Genomic DNA, 19,443 nt, shown 5'->3' with positions numbered 1-19,443 from the left:
TTCTGGGTTTTCCAGCACCGAGAACATGACTCAGTCCAGACTCCCTGGGTGTCTGCTTTGGTATCCACACAGGCTGAGTCTTTTTTTAAAAAAACTAGGATTTAATTCACATACCATAAAATTCACCTTTTTAAAGTATACAATTCAGTGGCACTTAGTACATTCACAATGCTGTGCAACTCTCACCTTTTATCTAATTCCAGAATATCAAACCCAAAAAGTTAAACATAAAATTACTATAAGACCCAGAATCCCACTTCTAGGTACACACCCAAGGAAATTAAAATTAAAAACAGGTGTGCAAATAAACACTGGTACACACATGTTCACAGCAGCACCATTCACAATAGCCAAAGGCAGAAACAATCCAAATGTCCACCAACTGATAAACTGATAAACAAAATTTGGTGTGTGCATACAATGGATTATCTATTACTCAGTATTCGGCTATAAAAGGGAACGAAGCCCAGCTACATGCCACAATGCAGACGAACCTTGATAACAGTGTTCCAAGTGAAAAATAGCCAGACACAAAAGTCACATATTGTGTAATTTCATTTCTATGAAATACTGAGAACAGGTAACTCCATAGAGACCAGAATTCAGAGTAGTGGTTACCAGGAGCTAGGAAGAGGGGAAGGGGCGGGGATTCTGAAGTGACTGCTTAACAGATACAGGGGTTCCTTTTGAAGTGATGAAAATGTTCTGGATGTTCAACATCACTAATGAAGGAAATACAAATCAAAAGTACAAAGTGATACTACCTCATGCCTGCCATGGCTATTAGCCAAAAAAAGGGACGGGACACAGGTGTTGGCAAGGATGTAGAGAAACTGGAACCCTTACACACCATTAGCAAGAATGTAAAATTGCACAGCCACTATGAAAAATAGTAGGAAGATTCCTCAAAAAAATTAAAATAGAACTACCAGGCAATCCAGCGGGGTATCTATCCTACTTTGAAGTTAAGATCCCAAAGAGATAGTAGCACACCCATGATCACTGCAGCACTATTCACAATGGCCAAGACGTGGAGGCAACCCTAATGCCCACTGATATATATGCAAAAGTAGGTTCGCACTGTATTATTTATTTGTATTATATATAAATATATACCACATCTTTTTTATCCATGTATATATATAATATATATACTTACAATGGAATATTATTCAGTCTTAAAAAAAAAGGAAATTCTGCAATAGACTACAACATGGATGAACCTTGAGGACATTATACTAAATCAATAATTTCAACCTTCTTTATTTCATGGCACACAAGCTAATTACTAAAATTCTGCAGCACACCAAAAAATATAATGTTTGCCGATTTGAAAAAAAAATAGGTGTGATTTTGATTCATTCACACCAGACAGCTATTGTTGTGTTGGCTGTTTTCATTTTTTTATTTGACAGTCTAAGGGAAAAGAGGTGAGTGTCTCTGACCAAAGAGTCAGGCACCTTATGTTTTAAAAATTGTTGCAGGACCCGTGTGTTGTGGCACAGCAGTGGAAAACTACTGTGCTAAGTGAGATAAGCAAGTCACAGAAAGACAAATAATTCGAGATTCCAATTATATAAGAACTTTTTTTTTTTTTTTTGTGACAGAGACAGAGAGAGAGACAGACAGACAAGAAAGGAGAGAAAGATGAGAAGCATCAATTCTTCATTGTGGCACCTTAGTTGTTCATTGATTGCTTTCTCATATGTGCCTTGGTGGGGGGCTACAGCACAGTGAGTGACCCCTTCCTCAAGCCAGTGACCTTGAGGTCAAGCCAGCAACTTTGGGTTTCAAGTCAGCGACCTTTGGGCTCAAGACAGCATCCATGGGATCATGTCTATGACCCCGCGTTCAAGCTGGTGAGCTGACGCTCAAGCCAGTGACCTTGGGGTTTCGAACCTGGGTCCTCTGCATCCCAGTCCAAAGCTTTCTCTACTGTGCCACCACCAGGTCAAGCCATTTATATGAGAATTCTAAAGCAGTCAAATTCATATAGACTCAAAGAATGGAGTGGTGGCTGCCCGGGGCTAGAGAGAGGGGGGAGTGGGAAGTTGGTAATCAGCGGGCATAAAGTTTCAGTTAAACACAACAAGAGATATGCTGAACAACACTGTCCCTATGGGCAAAAAATCTTGTATTGTACACTTCAAAAATATGTTAGGAAGGCAGAGCTCAGGTGAAGTGTTCTTACCACATAAAATAAAATTTTCTTAATGTTTTGGAATTCGATAGAGGAGATGGTTAGTTGGCCAATATTGTAGATGTACTAATTACCACTGAATTGCTCACTAAAATAGTTCATTTTTGCATTATGTGAATTTCACCTCAATTTAAAGAAAAAAGGAATGAGAATAAAGCCTGGCTCATCTAAATGATGCACTGCAATGCAATTTGGGGCTCAAGTCCTGTGTTTACAATCCAGTTCCTTCTTGGAGAAAGCCAAATGACATCATTGCACACAGCACAAACAAATACAAGAGCGGGTGGGGTAGAGACTGAGCCACCCCATCGCCCATGCAGCCTGGATGAACCCAGTTCAAAGGCCCAGCCTCTTAGCAGTCAGGACCATGTATGTTCATATTGAAACATCTGTGTGAACTGAGCAAAGCCCATCTCTGCCAAATTCCTGATTTCGAAGAGAAGTGGGTTTGAGATCTACTATATACAGATCCAGTCACGCCACCACTCTGTCCTCATCTGCACTCACACAAGCCAGCTCTCCAGGTATCAAGCGATGTATTACTAAAACAGACATTTGGGGATTACTCACCTACAGTTTGGGCTCATATGTGAATAATCAGAATTACCCTGAACTATCTGGCCAGCCCAATATTATTAACGTCACTCTGAATAGCAGGATCAAGTGACAGTGGCAGGGAAACAGACAGGGACCAAGAGCACAGCTCCCTACTACCAACCGGACATTGGCAATGTAGTTGCTATTTACATCCTCCCAGTAAATTAATATTATTCATTTGAAACAAGTTGGCTTTCTGGTTTTATTAGCATTTCATAGTTATATATAAAACTATGTTAATCTAAGACACTTTAGTTTTATATTTGTATATATTTAAGTTATATTCAAATAAGAAAACTTAAATGAGGTTCTTTTTTTCCTTTAAAAGTCAAAAAATATATATGGAAAGATATATGTATAGATATGTGTGTATACATATAGATACATGTGTACAGATATGTATATATAGATATATTGTGTATGTATATGTACATGTATATGTGTATGTGTGTATATATATATATGTATGTATATACTATATGATTCCACTTATATGAAATGTCCAAAAGAAGCGAATCTTCTGAAAAAAAAGTTAGGCCCTGGCAGGTTGGCTCAGTGGTAGAGCGTCGGCCCAGTGTGTGAAAGTCTGGATTCAATTCCTGGCCAGGGCACACAGGAGAAGCGCTCATCTGCTTCTCCACCCTTCCCCCTCTACTTTCTCTCTATCTCTCTCTTCCCCTCCTGCAGCCAAGGCCCCATTGGAGCAAGGTTGGCCCAGGCACTGAGGATGGCTCCATGGCCTCTGCCTCAGATGCTAGAATGGCCCTGGTTGCAACAGAGCAGTGCCCCAGATGGGCAGAGCATCACCCCCTGGTGGGCATGCCGGGTGGATCCCAGTCAGGCACATGTGGGAGTCTGTCTCTCTGCCTCCCCGCTTCTCACTTCAGAAAAATACAAAAAAAAAAAAAAAGAAGTAGGTTAGTGGGCTGGGGGTGGGGAGTGACAACTAAGGGTACAGGCTCTCTTTCTGAGTTGAGGACAATGCTATAAAATGAGAGTGCAGAGAGATGCACAGCTCTGAATGTAAAAGATACTGCATTGTTTGCTTTAAATGGGTGAATTGTATGGCATGTGAATTATATCTTAATAAAGCTATTTTTTTTTTGTATTTTTCTGAAGCTGGAAACGGGAAGAGACAGACAGACTCCCGCATGCGCCCGACCGGGATTCACCCAGCACACCCACCAGGGGCCACGCTCTGCCCACCAGGGGGCAATTCTCTGCCCCTCCGGGGCGTCGCTCTGCAGCGACCAGAGCCACTCTAATGCCTGGGGCAGAGGCCAAGGAGCCATCCCCAGTGCCCGGGCCATCTTTGCTCCAATGGAGCCTTGGCTGCGGGAGGGGAAGAGAGAGACAGAGAGGAAGGAGAGGGGGATGGGGGTGGAGAAGCAAATGGGCGCTTCTTCTATGTGCCCTGGCCGGGAATCGAACCCGGGTCCCCCCACACGCCAGGCCAACGCTCTACCGCTGAGCCAACCAGCCAGGGCCAATAAAGCTATTTTTAAAGGGAGAAGGGTCAACATATTACCTAGATCTGAGCATATTTCCCACCTATTGACAGCTTCTCTCCCAGGCCCACCCCTTTCTCCCTCTCCTTACATCATCCCCAAGGGCTTTGAGAAGGAGGCTAAGATAAAACTCTAATGCCTGATCAAGCAGTGGTGCAGTGGATAGAGCATTGGACTGGGTTGCAGAGGACCCAGGTTCAAAACCCCGAGGTCACTGGCTTGAGCATGGACTGATCGGCTTGAGCATGGGCTCGCCAGCTTGAGCACAGGGTCACTGGCTTGAGTGTGAGATCATAGACATGACCCCATGGCTGCTGGCTTGAACCCAAAGGTCACTTGCAATGAGCCGCAACGAAAAATTAATGCTTCTCATCTCTCTCCCTTCCTGTCTGTCTGTCCTTATCTGTCCCTTTCTCTGTCTCTCTGTCTCTGTCACACACAAAAAAATAAAATAAAATAAACCCTAAGTCACCAGACAAGGCCACCCTGGACGAGCAGGCTGCCCTGGAACACCACACAGGATTCCTGTCTCCTAGAACTCACTTCATACAACAGTAGTAAGACACAACTTTGAATTATTAAACTGGGAAAAACTTTAAAATGATGAAAACCACTAATGTTAGTAAGTACGCAGGAACTATAAATCATGTATACATGATGGCCGTGTCAAGGGAAGGAATGTGACAATACAGATCCAGAGCTTCTGTGAGCCATGGGCTGGGGTCACAGTAGATCCAGGAGCATGTAAATCTGAGCACCCACAGCCCCTTCCTCAGGAGGCTGGAGACATCCCACAGTCCACCCACACACACTGGGCAAAGCCCGCCACTCAAGACAGGATCCCACTAGTGGGACCCCAAGCAGTCTCCCAGAAGAGTCTGCCTCTGAAAGGGGGAGCCCCACCGCAGCAGGGGAGGCCTCCAGTGTCTGTCCTTTGTCGACTCAACAGATCTTCCTCTCCTTGGGCCTATTCCTTCCAGAGACACTACACAGAGACTGGAAGAGGAAGCCCGTGCTGCTGTCCGCTGGGTGGGAGGCAGTGCAGGAATACACATCCACCCAGACACCACCTTGTCTCCCCCACAACAGAATGATCCTTTCTCTTCCAATGCCTCCCTCCCCCAGAAACCTGCTCCAGGGAGCCTTTGTTCTGTCTCCCTGTAGTCTCGCTGGGCCCTAGCTCAGAGCCTGGGGGAGATGACACCCCCATCTCTAAGCCCTCAGCTCCGGGGAAAGGTCCCCGGGAAATGTGCTCAGAACTCCGGAGGCAGTGCTGGGGACCAATGGCTAAGTGAAAAAGTGGGTCCCAGAGTCATGGGCTAATCATGATCCCACTTATATCCTCAAAGCAAAGACTACATACACAAAGTCACATAGAGGCATAGAAAAAAAGATGAGGGGACAGTCATCAAGTGCTGACAGTGTTAACCTCTGGTGAAGAGAGGAAGGAAGAAGGAGAAACATTTTATATATATTTTATTCCCACTGGGTGGAATGGGTGAAGCTACTACTTGAATTTTTCATAAAGATAATAGCTTTAGATTATTTTTTTACTGAAAACATTTTCAAAAGCAGGGTGGGCGTCCATCCACTGAGAGCAGGATAAGCAAGCTCCCTGCACACACAGGAATATGACGCGGTGGTGAAGAAGGACTGCACTGCAGAGACGCGGCACCATGCACACACAGGAATATGACGCGGTGGTGAAGAAGGACTGCACTGCAGAGACGCAGCACCATGCACACACAGGAATATGACGCGGTGGTGAAGAAGGACTGCACTGCAGAGACGCAGCACCATGCACACACAGGAATATGACGCGGTGGTGAAGAAGGACTGCACTGCAGAGACGCAGCACCATGCACACACAGGAATATGACGCGGTGGTGAAGAAGGACTGCACTGCAGAGACGCGGCACCATGCACACAGCTCAAGAAGTCATGTTGAGGAAAGAAGCCAGACATAAAAGCCTCCTCTTATATGAGTCCATTTATGTGAGAACCTATAAAAAATAAAACCATAGTGACAGAAAGGAGATAAGTGGGCCTGAGACCAGGGGTGGGAGAGGTGGTGACTGACCACAGCAGATCACGAGGGACCTTCCAGGTAATGGAAGTCTTCTTGGACTTGGCTGATGTGGTGGCTACACATTCATAAAACACTCATCCAGCTATATAGTTAGAATGGATGAATTTTACACTTTCTATACCTCCATAAAAATAAGGCAGAGGATGGAATGGGAAGTAACTGCTTAATGAGTACAGGTTTTCCTTTGAGGCAAGGAAAATATTTAGAAGTTGATAGAGGCAATGGTCACATAGCATTGGAAATGTACTCAATGCCACTGAGTTGTACACTTGAAAATGTTGACTATTATGTCAAGTGAATGTCATCTCAATTTTAAAAAAATTTTTAACGTAGACAAGAAAGAAATTACACCCATTTTGCAGATGAGAGAACTGGGCTCAAAAGAAGTAGTCAGCCTGACCTGTGGTGGCATAGTGGATAAAGCGTCGACCTGGAAATGCTGAGGTCGCCGGTTCAAAACCCTGGGCTTGCCTGGTCAAGGCACATATGGGAGTTGATGCTTCCTGCTCCTCCCCCACTTCTCTCTCTGTCTCTCTCCTCTCTCTCTCTCTCTCTCTCTCTCTCTCCTTTCTAAAATGAATAAAAAAATAATTTAAAATAGACATCATATTTTTAAAAAGTAGTCAACTGCCAGCCCACAGCTACCTACCTGTGCCTCAGCAGAGAGACCCGCCTTGCATGTCCCCAAGGGCTCTGCGACTCTAGGGCCTAATCTCCAGGGAGAGCACTTCTCTCCAGAGTATTTGGAAACCAGAGCTTCCCCGCAAACCTTGGAGTGAGCCGCCCACAGAGCAGCACCTGCAGGCGGCTCCCAAAGTTCATGAGCTCCATCAACAGAAACAGCTGCGTGGGGAGCAGAGTGAACACCCACTAAGAAGGTGGTCAAACTAAGGCTAAAGCAGCAAGGGGCATGGATGCGTGCAGGGAAGGCCCCCAGCAGAGCCGGGCTGGATGAGGTGTTCTAGGTCCTGCCAACAGGGCCCTGAGATATAGGAGGTCAGCACCAACCTCAGGGACCCCAGGAGGAAGGACTCAGTCACTACAAGGCAGCAGTCAAAGGGGACATATCCACCAGCCACTCTGTGACCAGCAGGAGAGGGGTTAGCTCTTTCATGGGATCTATAATTCCAGGAAAAGGAAAAAGGGGAAGAGAAATTCCCTCTGTGCTTTCTAAACAGAATCTTCAAAACACTGAAATTCCTGTCCTCTACCCTGGGGAGGCAGGACAGAGGCCACACACTTGCAAACAGGCTGGCTCAGCGGGCTGCAGGGACTGGCCTGGGACAAGGTCATCTGAGGGCGCCCACCTCTCTCCCCGTGCAAACCGACCCAGCCTCGTGGGCGAGGACGGGAAGCCCAGCAGTGGGCCCACAGCCCTCCCAGCACCACACCCTCCCTCCTGGAGTTTCCGAAAGCCCCAGCTCCCTGGGAGTACAGGGTCATCTGCGACACACCCAGTTCACAGATGCTCCCCGCTGCCTGCCCTGGGCATGCAGGTAACCCCAGATGCCCCATGCCTCGTAGAGTACCCGGGACCAAACAGGGGGACCCCCACATAGCTCAAGCCAGTCCACATATCAGTTACAGAGAATATAGAAAATAATTTTTGAAGTCTAGAAATTCCACTATTAGACATTTACTCCTTTGGAAAGGCTAAGGAGTTTTCAAAGGCTTCAGTTCACTGAAAGGAAGGAGAGGAGGATTTATTAATCCATGAGTGTCTTGACTAAGCAAAAATAGGCATGTTGATCTTGGGGCAGGAGCAGTCTGGAGCCACAGCTCAAAATGGGGGGCTGCAGTGAGGGCCGACAATTTATAAGAGAGCGGGAGGCCTCTGGAGAATGGGTGAGCAAGACTGTGATTCCGGAAAAGCAAGTAAGAATTCCGGTGGGCCTCCAGCCTGTGTCCTAACAGGGAACCAGGGCTGCCTCCGAGCCCAGAGTGGGAGAAACAGAAGTTCCCGACATGCAGGGTCTTTCCTAACAGGCCAGAGTGCTGAGAGTGGAGTTCCCCCCCAGATCCACAGATCTGTTCATGTCCCATATACATACCCAGCTGTGTCAAACCTTTACATGGCTGGTCCTTCTGCTTGGGAAACCTTTCCTCACCCTTGCAAACTCTTGGCCATCCTTCAAAGTCCACCTGAAGCGTCACCCTGCCCCCAGGCAATCCATTCCCTACCTTGGGCTCGACCCATAGCCAGCACAGAACCTGAGACAGGCATGGTTCAATGTGCAAAGTGCCTCTCTCACCTGACAAGGGCCGAGTCTCACTCATCTCTGTCGCCTGCACCTCATACTGAACCCCAGGCCAGGAATCCAGGTCAAACGTCCTGGTGCCTTCCCACCATGAGGCACTGCGCAAGCACTCTGGCCTCTGGCCTCACAGGTCTGTCTTTCAACTGAGAGAATGGTGATAACAGAAGCACCTGAAGTTTACTGAGCATTTACTATGAGCTACACACTACCACAAGTGCTCTCTATGCACTATGGAGTTACTATCATTAACCCTGCTACATAAGGGAATCAGACACAGATAGGTTAAGTGAGTTGCCCAGGGGCACACAGCTAATGAGGGAGACAGCCAAAATTTGGACCCAACAAGCTCTGAGTGGAAGAGGAGCCTTCTCTTTCCTCCAGTCCCAGCCAAAGTTCTAGGAAGGAGACAGCTGTGCCTCCTCCCAGACCGAGCCTGCTGCTCCCAGACCCATCCCCCTTCTGAGTGCCAGTTACAGGAAACATAAAAGGCCCATCTGCAAGCTCCTTGGCCCTGGACCAGGGAGGTGCACGGCTGCCCACTGGGAGGCAGAACCATGATTTGGGGCTATTCTTAGCAAACCACTGGCTCCCCTCCCAGAGGCCCAAAAGGGCTCAGAAGGAGAGTCCCCAGCCAGAGTCCGCCCCCATCCAGGACACACAGCCTCACTTCAGGAAACTTGTGGAGACTCAGGAAAGATGAGACTCAATGGTTCAGGGAGCCCCCACTCATGCTTAGGCATGCGCCAAGCCCTGTTACTAGGGAGTAAGGATGATAATGATTCGCAGAGCAAAACAGAGAATACTGAGCCCTTTGGGGTCTTCAAACCCTAGAGTGGGGATCTAGAAAGGAGGCCACAGAGTACCTGCACTATCACCCCAAAAGGACCACTTCCAGCACTGCTGCCACATGAAGCCTCAGGGATAACTGAGTGATATACCTCAGACGACATCTCAGTATCCAGCTCTGTGCCTGTCCTGGCCTCTGCTGTCAGGTGACACAGCAGGTATGTGCCTGGGTCCCCAGGGAGCACACAGCCAACTCCACATCTGCCCAGGTACTCCAGCCACTTTCATGTGGCTCCATGTCCTGTGCTGTGAACATCAACTCATGTCCACACCAGTAGTCCATGTCTTCCCACTACACGTCTGCCTCTCACACGAGGAGGTTCAAATTTTCGTGAAGGTATAAATCAGTCTACAATTCAGGGGTCTCCAAACTTTTTACACAGGGAGCCAGTTCACTGTCCCTCAGACCATTGGAGGGCTGCCAAATACAGTGGTCCTCTCACTGACCACCAATGAAAGAGGTGCCCCTTCCAGAAGTGCAGTGGGGGCTGGATAAATGGCCTCAGGGGGCCGCATTGCGGCCCGCAGGCCGTAGTTTGGGGATGCCTGGTAGTGTCTGTGGCCCATGTGTGGTCTATGTTTCTGTGTTTACATGGTCTTCCCCTATACGTCTTGCCTATCTCCACTGTCTTCCTGTCTCATCATGACTCTACCCAGTGTCACTCTCTGCCCACACCCTACTAACCTGAGTGCACACACATCTCTGCTCATAAAGCATTCCCCCTCTGCCCAGGTGGCTCTGTGTGTGCCATCTGTTTGGAGGCACATGGGTGCATTCACCCAAGTGCTCACAGTGCTGGCCAAGGGCTTCAGGGTGAGCTCAGCATTCCCACTCCCAGAACAGCACCAAGGCTAGGGTACATGCACACTGCCACCTCCACAAAGTGTTTCAGAAAAGCAGAACCGACCCTGGCCGGTTGGCTCAGTGGTAGAGCGTCGGCCTGGCATGCAGAAGTCCCGGGTTCGATTCCCGGCCAGGGCACACAGGAGAGGCGCCCATCTGCTTCTCCACACCCCCCCTTCCTCTCTGTCTCTCTCTTCCCCTCCCGCAGCCGAGGCTCCATTGGAGCAAAGATGGCCCCGGCGCTGGGGATGGCTCCTTGGCCTCTGCCCCAGGCGCTAGAGTGGCTCTGGTCGCGGCAGAGCGACACCTCAGAGGGGCAGAACATCACCCCCTGGTGGGCAGAGCATCGCCCCCTGGTGGGCGTGCCGGGTGGATCCCGGTAGGGCGCATGCGGGAGTCTATCTCTCCCCGTTTCTAGCTTCAGAAAAATACAAAAAAATTTTTTTAAAAATTAAAAAAAAAAAGAAAAAGAAAAGCAGAACCTATCAGGGATGTTGGGGGAGGGTGGAGTCCCAGACACAACAGAACTTTAGCGTGAGGTCTGCGCTGCCCCAGGTACCTCCCACCTCAGGCCAACCCTGTCCAGCCTTCATACCTCCACCACCCCAATTCCAACATCAGTGGCCACTGAACGGAAGAGCGCTTGTCTGCATTCACAGGAAACAGTGTCTGGCTTAGGGCCTCCACCAGCCTAGGACCTCCACCAGCCTCCCAACCTCATCCCCAGGCCCCAGCAACAGATGCTCTCCAGAAAGGATGTGAGGACTTCCTCCCTGCTGGCCTCTGAGCCTTCAATAAGGCTGAATCTAGACCCTAAACCTCAGAGGCCTCAGGGCAGCTAGGAGAGTCTGGTGTTCAGCCTAACCCCAGAAATCAAATGGTTTCTTCAGAAATCTACCAGTTGGAAAAAAAACACCTGGTAGTAGGGCTGGGGGCACATATATGAAGAATTTCCTGAGTCCTCCTGCTGCTCCGTCTCTGGGGGTGGTAAGAGGTCCTCATAACTAGCAGAGTAATTAGAAAGGATGGGTATGGAGCTGCAACATGTTATGCATATTTGCATGATTGCATGAGAACAGGATACCAGCCTGCATGTTCCCCCTAATGCGGCCTATGTCATTCATTTAGCAATTAATCATGTGTAGCCTCTTGGCATTTCCATTATTATTACTAGTCCAGGACTGGTATGGAAATCCCAAATCAGCAAACTTTGTGTGTTTATGTCTTGTCTTCCCGGATGGGGCTGAACCAGCAGAGAACAGAACCTCTAACTCCTCCCACCACTGCCATCCTCCCAGGCAGAGCCCAGTGCCTGGCATTTAAGAGGCACTTGGTCACTAGGTCTGGCTGCTCTGCATAGAAGCCAAGGAGTTAGTAGCTGGGCCTCTGGTTGGGAAAGTAATGAATCCAGAAGCTTGCTGAAACCAGGAAGCTTTCTTCTGTGTCTGACTCCCCATAAGATAAGGCTATGTTCCAACCATCGCGGCCACATTACATTGGGTGCAGCGGTTCTCCTTCACATCGCACCCTGCTTTCTGACAGGTCACTGCCTCTTTCGGAAAAACCTGTGAAGATGAGAAGGAGGCTTTCCTGGGAGACCCAGGCCTACAGAGGGAGGACCAGAGTAACCCAGAATCAAAGTGTGTGCCCTCTGGCACCTCGGGACTCTTCCCCTTACAAAGGCTTCAAGACCCCTAAATATAAGCGGGGATGGGGGGCAAGTGTGGATCAGGAGACAGCTTCCCTCCGGGCAACTGCGCAGAAAACCTGGCTCAGGGGCCACCCCCAGCCCTGCCATGAAGAGTGGAGGTGTTGCCAGCCCAAGTCTACACGAAAGCAAGGAACACCTCTGGAGAGCGGGTAGCCCAAAGCGCGACAAACAAAACGACCCCAGTATCTGCTCACTGTTCAGTACGTGGTGTCCCGCTTCTCTCCCAGGCACCAGTCCAGTGTGAGTTTGGGTGGGGGCCCAAAACCTCTACTCTCCAGGGAGCCCAGGGAGGCGTGAGCTCCGGGGCTAGGGAGTGGGTGGTCGGAGCAGCCTGCACGGTAGGGGGGGGGGGGGGGGAAGACTCCCGGATCTGCCCTACCCTCGCCAGCTTCGGTACCTGCCAGCCTGCGATTGGCGCGCTGCGCCCGAACTGCCGGCGCCGAGTCAGGCAGCGGCGGGGCGAGCCCGGCGCGGGCTCCTGCTCGCTCCTCCCAACTTCCCCGGCCCATCCGTGGGCAGAGGTGGCTCCGGAGGTGGGCAGGCCGGGAGTGATCAGGCGAGGTCACCAGAACAGGAGACCGCGCTCACCAGCAGTGGGAGCGGCGCGACCCAGCCCCAGCGCGCGGCTGTGGTGCTGGCGCCCAGCGCCCCCAACGCCGAGGGGCGGGCCTGGTTGGGCCGCCAATCACCGCTCCCGCCACCGCCTGACCATCTTGAGCCCCGGCCCCAGCCGACAAGGGGGCGGGGGGCTCGGATTTAAAGACACACTCACCAAGCCACGTCGGGATAGGCATTCAGAGCTGCGGCTCCGGAGCGGGGAGGGAATGGCTGGCCCCACCTTCCCCAACCCCGCTTCCTCCTTCCTTCCTCCCGCCCACCCAACCTCGGGAGGAAAAGTTTGGCGTGGGGGAGACTGCCTGGAAAGCCAGTTCCTCTTTCCCTGTCATTAATTCGGTTAGTTCTGGAAGATACCCAAACCGTACATTCAGCCTTGCTGGCTGGAGAAAGAAGCAAATGCTGTGGGCGCCACACCCCCTCCCAGACAACAGCTCCCCAGGAGATCGGCGAACTCGGGCTTCCCTCGCTCCTCTCTACTTTTTAAAGCCAGGCGAACCTTACTGTGCTGTGCAACCTGATCTAGGCGATTGCCCTCTCTGGGCCTCAGTCTCTCCAAGTGTCAACCAGCGAGCACTCAAAATACAGACTGTCGCTCAATAGTGGGTGTCTCCCAGCACTGAGTACACAGGGAAACACGCCCCTCAGGTCCAGAAGGCGAAAAGTAAAGAGCAGGCAACAAACTTCGAGAGGAAAGAGGGTCCCTCTGTCCCCACCCCTTGCCTCAGGTCAGTGACATGCACAATCTCCGCCCCGCAGAGTGCTTGCTCCCGCCTCCCGCGGCGCGTGGAAATGTCAGGCCCACCGACGCTTGGCTCGCAAGCTCCCGTGGACATCCATGTGCATTCACTCTGCCTCTGCTTCCTCTCCGGGAGACAGGCTTTGTTGTGGTTGGTGAGTCACTTCCTCTTTCCGCCTTACACTCGGGAAATCCTTATTCCTCACCTGTTACTACTACCTGCTTCGCCCCCCAATCAGGGCTGGAGCGGGAGTAAATGGAGCCCAGGTCTCCCATAATGAAGGCAGCTCAGGCCTCACCTCTGTCCAAAGTCAGGCCAGAAAGCAATGAATTAGGAGAGGGGCACTCAGGCCCCGCAGCCCCCATGAGCCCTAAAAAAAATAGACAAGAGAAATGGCTGTCGTTTGTGGTACTTAGCAGGTCCCCAGTACCTAGGTCTCAAGTGCTTCACCTGAATGAGTTTATGAGAGAAAAGGGGATACTTTTATTATCCCTATTTTAGCGGATGAGGAAATTGAGGCCCAGAAAAACTTGTTCTCAGCTCCAGGACTCCTCCTAACCTAGTAAGGTGTGACACACACACACACACACACACACACACACACACACCTCCTCTTCCCTCACTGGCCAAAAGATACTAGAACATGTGGCTGTCTGTCTAGAGTGAGCTCCTGGAAGACAAAATTCCATCTCTGGTCCCCAGCACAGTGCTTAGCACAGCATCAGTCATTCATTTGTATCTACCATGTAACAGTAGGTGTTCTTGAATCAAGCAGAGAAGCTCAGGGCAGAGATGTCCCCAGGAGAGCCAACAATCACAGCCTTCTGACTCCAAAAGACAAGCTTAGTGCCCAGCTGATAAAGCCCAGAAGTAGAGGGCTAGATCACAGTGGTATCCTGGAAAGCAAAGAAATCTACTCTTGCACCTACATGAAGAACCCTATATAAGCCAGACCCCAGTAGCAGTTTGGGGAGCCATACTCTTCATTAGTGTGCCCTCCCTTGATGCATCAAGCTCTCTTCCTTTCTCCTTTCTTCCACCCTGTTTTCAGTAAAACTCTCTTTTAAATCTGGAAAAAGAAGAAGGAGAAAAGTACAGGGCTGGGGCCTTGGAGGTGTCTCAGGGACAAGCTACCAACTGCATCCAGACCACAGTGTCCAGCCTCATCGGCCCACCCCCAACCCCTGGGCTCTGCCAAGTCCCCAGCAAGGCCAGTGTCTCTGGCTGCCTGCTGGCCATGGGATTGGGAGTGCCCCCAACAACACGGAAGCCTTCAGGACCAGGTTTGCCCCACCCTGGGGCATGAGATGGGGAGGAGGCTGAATATTGAGGGAGAGAATAAAGGACACAGAGCAGCCCTAGGTATACCCAAAAGAATGCACTCTCCCCAGCCCCAGGCAGAGGCAAGGGTCAGCTGGGAGAACTCTCTCTGCCCAAATTGTCACAGAAGCCTCCTAAGAGGTCTGGAAGCTCAGAGCAGAAAAGAACATCCACTCGCTCAGCCAGCCACTTACCAGCTCAATCACCATCCCACATCCCACACATATAAGCACTCAAGATACCACCTGTTCTGAAGGACACTAAGGCCCCATGTACAAATGTGTGTTTGTGTGTGCACACATATGTGCTTGTGTTGCTCATGGGTGAACTCACATTTGCAAAGATGTGACGAAGGGAATGCATGTTTGTGCTAGTGTCCAATAGTAGTGAAAGTGGATATACAAATGAGCACGTGATTATATGTCAGTATGTGCAGAATACACACAAACCAACCTACTCTAGTCCAAAGCCAGGTTGCTGCTGCAAGCAACAGTAAGTAATCGCAGTGCTCACGCTTCCAGAAGAATTTCCTATGGCCATCCACAGCTCCCTCTGCCCAAGCAAGCAAGGTACCGGTGCTCTTGGGAGATAACTCGCAAGTTTAGTCCCTGCACCAAAAAATAAGCTATGGGAATCCCAATTCCCTCATGGCAATACTCAAGCTAATAATTATTTCCTGACAGGCACAAGTGACTCACTGGAAGGCAGAAAGTTGGGTTCAAAGCAGCGAAGATGAAAGACTTGACAGCAGTAAGAAACAGGTCCTACTGTTCTTTTCTGCTCCTTGGTACCCACCAAGCCTGCCCTGGCTGGGGACATTGGGCCCAAGGAATGGACAGTGTCAGGGCAATTAAGTCAGCCTGGTCTTGCTGCCCATGACCACATTATTGCCAAGACCTGGGGCCCACACAGCCCCTCCAGGGTGGGTGTCTTGGAGCCTGCAGTCTTCACCTGAGGCAGATGCTCTCTGAGCCTCAGGTATGCATGCCTGCTGCCCAAGTCCCCACACAGACCCAGCTCTGTCCGCCCCAGCTGCCTCAGGGGCCTGCTGTGTCTGGCTGCCCTTCCAAGCCCACTGCCAGTCTCCAGGGTCCAGCACCCCTTGTCTGCCAGGCCTCTTCTGTGTGCAGTCCAGAGCTTAAAGACCAGAGCGTAGAGCAGAGTGGGCCTGCCCTGGATCTATCCTCAGCAGCTTTACCACTATGTGACCACGACCCTAAAAATCATTATGTTTCTCTAAGACTCATTTTTCTCATTTGTAAAATTATATGAAGAGCAATTCCTGCCTCCTGCAAATGTCTGGAGGATTAAAAGGGTGCCTGGCACTCAGCCAGAGCTCACTGACACAGCAGCTCTTGTCATTGTTATTATTGTTGGCACCTGAGCTCACACTATGGCCTAGCCCTGACTCTGTAGGGACAGAGGGCTTCTTTGAGGCTGAGTTCAGGTTCCACTTCCTCCAGGTAGTCTTCCTGGCTTATGAGATCTCTGTCTGCTCTTGGACTCTTTCCCCATCACCTCTGTGCAGGGGTCTTAGACCTGACCATCTCTGGCACAGAATATATGTTCAATAATTGGCATCATAATTAAAAGCAGGATTATTCATTTTATTGGTTGTACCCTCCAAGCACAAGGATAATATCTCCCACCTCCCAAATTCACACGCTACAATCAAACTTTTTTGACCAAGACCCAAGTAAACAAATATTTTACATTGGACCACCAGCTCCACAAAGAAATGAATATGTGAATATTTTATAGACACACACACACAACACACACACACACAAATGGTTAGCCTTACCATGTGTGATGATTCTGATACTTTTTAATCTCTCCTATCCTATTTCTTTTTGTGTTTGCTGATTGCATTGCACAAAACTGATTTTACCTGTTACCTACTGTTTGAAAATGCTGCTCAGAATGATGAGGTCCCTGAGAGCAGGGGGACCCCACCTCCTATTCCCAGCACCACTTAGTACCTGACTCAAGAGTCCCCAGGAGATGTAGGAGGAGGGTGAGTCTGTCTCCAGAACATCCCTCAAATACTTCAGGGAGAGCATGCCATCAGAAGAAGAGAGAAAGGGGAGAGGGACTCTGGACTCATTCACTCAACAAATAGTTCATTTATTTAGTTAGTCAGTCAATAAACATTAACAGAGCCCTGTTCAAGCCCCGTTCTAGACCCCAAACAATAAAGGAAGCTGATGCGGTCCTGCTTTCATGGAGCTAATATTTCAGTGTTGGGGGAGGGGGTTTGAGGGATATGATAAACAAGTAAACGGAAACAAGATCATTTCTGAGAGATTTGTGCTATGAAGAAGATACTACAACAGAATGGTATAGAATGGTGTACTAGTGGGGCTACTTCAGAAATGCTAGAGGGCTCTGAGCCTCAGCTAATTCATCTGTAAAAGGACAACAACATTTACCAGAGCAAGTGGATGTGGGGCTTACATGGGAGAATGAGTTCAAAATATGCAGTACCACCCTTCACTGTCATTGTTATTAGATAAATAACTATGATTGAAGATATATAAGATTGCATTGTGTTCGGAGGAGTGTGCGGGGACAATGCTGACTACAGCCTGAGGGCCCACACACATATTGACTTGTCCCTGTGCACAATTCTCCTGGCCTGTCTGTCCCAGCTCTGCCACAGCTCCCCACTCCTACTCCCTCCACCAGTCAGCCCAGCCCAGTTTGAGCTGGCCTCTTTTTAAAAGCTAGAGCACTGAAGAGTTAGCCTCTTCCCAGTGCTAGAAGAGTCCCTGGTGCCAGACCATCCAGGGATAGATGCCCCCACACCCAGCAGCCTTCACCACCCCAGCCCACACCTCGGTGGACTCCCTGCTGATGGCACCGTGCCTGCCCAGGAACATGGGTGTTGAATCCCAGCCAGACAGCAAAAGGTCTGTCTGGCTCTGAGCTCTGAAGCCAAGCCCTGGGGAAATGCTGAGAGGTCTGGGTCTGTCCAGCTGGACCTGAGAAGGCTCAAGGGCACGACATTGGCTCTCAGCCCCTGCAGGGCTATCAGGGAGAGAGCAGCACCCCTGTTTCCGGGAGAGCTGCTTAAGCATCGAGCTCCATAGGATGTTCTTTAAGCACCTACTATGTGCCTGACCGTTAGCTCCAGGCACAGAGATGAGTAAGGCCCCACCCTGCCCTAGGTGCTCACAGACCTTTGGGAGAGGCAGACAGGGGAACTGACTGTTTCAGAGCAGATGCGTTTCCTGGGGGGAGTGGGTACCAGGGTACCAGGGGAGTGGGGAGGATTCCTGGTCAGTTTGGGGTGAAAGTGGATGTCCTGCAGAGACCCTGACAACTCTACCAATTACCATAATTTATTCCAGCTTTGGCATCAGACGGATCTGAGTTTTAATTAAGTTTTGCCACATATTAGCTGTGTTACCTCAGGCAAATCTCTGAGCTTCTGTTTCTATATCTGTAAAATGGGGATAGTCATACCCACTTTGACAGGGTTTTGAGATTAAATGAACTGATAAATGTAAAACCCTTAACAAATAACTGCTGAATAGGAAGGTCAATACAGAATAGTAGTTGTGGCTATTATGAGCACCAGAAGATCCCCTCCGAGGCTCTGTCTCTCTGCCCGCCCCTCCTCGGCCCCTCCCCAAGCCAGCACTTGTGTAGTGCCTCCTAGAACAGGCAGAGTCCCCAGCGCCCACTGCTATCAGGAAGGGGCTCCAAATGGCCTTCTGCTGGGTTGCACTGCACAGTCCCAGGCCTCGGACACTGGGAATAGCGAGGCGTGGGCAGGAAGGGGTTGAGAGGGGGACTGCCAAACCCTGCAGCAGGGAGACCATCCATCCCTGAATAAACAGGCTGTCACCCCTTTCCCTCCCACTCTCTCTCCTCTAAATAACCTAGATCTGTTGCCCAGTTGTCTCCAAGCAACACCACTCAGGCTCCCAAGGATGTCTCACTCTGACAGAGCCATTTATGAGGATGCTGGGGGGGGGGGGTGTCCAGGGAGCTCCTGAGGCCTGACACAGCAGCTCCCGGGGGCCTTCACGTGGCAAGCTGCTGGTCCCCAGGGAAAGAGCTCCTGGGCTGACCCTGCACTGGACCAGTGGGCAGGGGGAAGTGCTTGGCTATCAGAGACATTCCAGAAGAGGCCGAGGCCCCCAGCTTTACGGAGAAGGCCACAGATTCCATGAAGCTCGGAACACACAGGAGCCAGCAGGCGGTGCCCCGGAAAGACCACTGGCCCCCGCTCAGCTTCCTGAGTACTAGTTTGGGTGTCAGCACTTACCGTAGGGCGTGCTATCCCAGCCGAGTCACCCGCCCTCTCTGGACCTCAAAGAACCTTGGTGCTAGAAGATAGGGGCGCTAGAGGATAGCTTCAGTGAGGGGTGGGAAAGAGACACTCTGGCACTCTGACAGTATCCACCCAAATGACGATGCAGGCTCTGGTTCTCAGCAAGTCCATTTCTAGGAATTCAGCCTAGATTCGTGCTTGCACACGCACAAATTGACAACATATAAGATTTTCATAGTTTTCAGTGGTGATAGATTGGGTCGATAGTGTGATTTATCAGATGTATTTGGTTCCTGGTTTAGGGTTCCAAACCCTTAGGAATTTTCCAAGTTGTGAGAGCAACAATGGTGTCGCTTGTTATGTTAATGAAGTGACTTTTAAGTGGGGGCATGGTGCTGATTAGGAGCCACCCAGTGGTTAGAAGATTGGAACT

General features: G+C 50.1%; 1 protein-coding gene across 6 annotated transcripts in view; it reads right to left on the bottom strand.

The window, feature by feature from the left end:
* The window catches only part of PALD1 (phosphatase domain containing paladin 1), a 110,116-nt gene that overhangs the window by 76,564 nt on the left and 14,109 nt on the right, over positions 1 to 19,443 (bottom strand). For 4 of the 6 annotated variants that reach the window (XM_066242885.1, XM_066242883.1, XM_066242888.1 and 1 more), the window contains exon 1: positions 12,451 to 12,699. The exons of the other annotated variants lie outside the window; for them this stretch is intronic. The gene's annotated coding sequence lies outside the window, so the exon portion shown is untranslated. Of the gene's footprint in view, positions 1 to 12,450; positions 12,700 to 19,443 lie in introns of those variants that run through there. 6 annotated transcript variants of the gene reach the window in all.

The sequence above is a fragment of the Saccopteryx bilineata genome, chromosome 9 (genome assembly GCF_036850765.1).
Source record: "Saccopteryx bilineata isolate mSacBil1 chromosome 9, mSacBil1_pri_phased_curated, whole genome shotgun sequence".
Classification (NCBI taxonomy): Eukaryota; Metazoa; Chordata; class Mammalia; order Chiroptera; family Emballonuridae; genus Saccopteryx; species Saccopteryx bilineata.
This window is presented reverse-complemented; position numbering and strand designations above follow the sequence as displayed.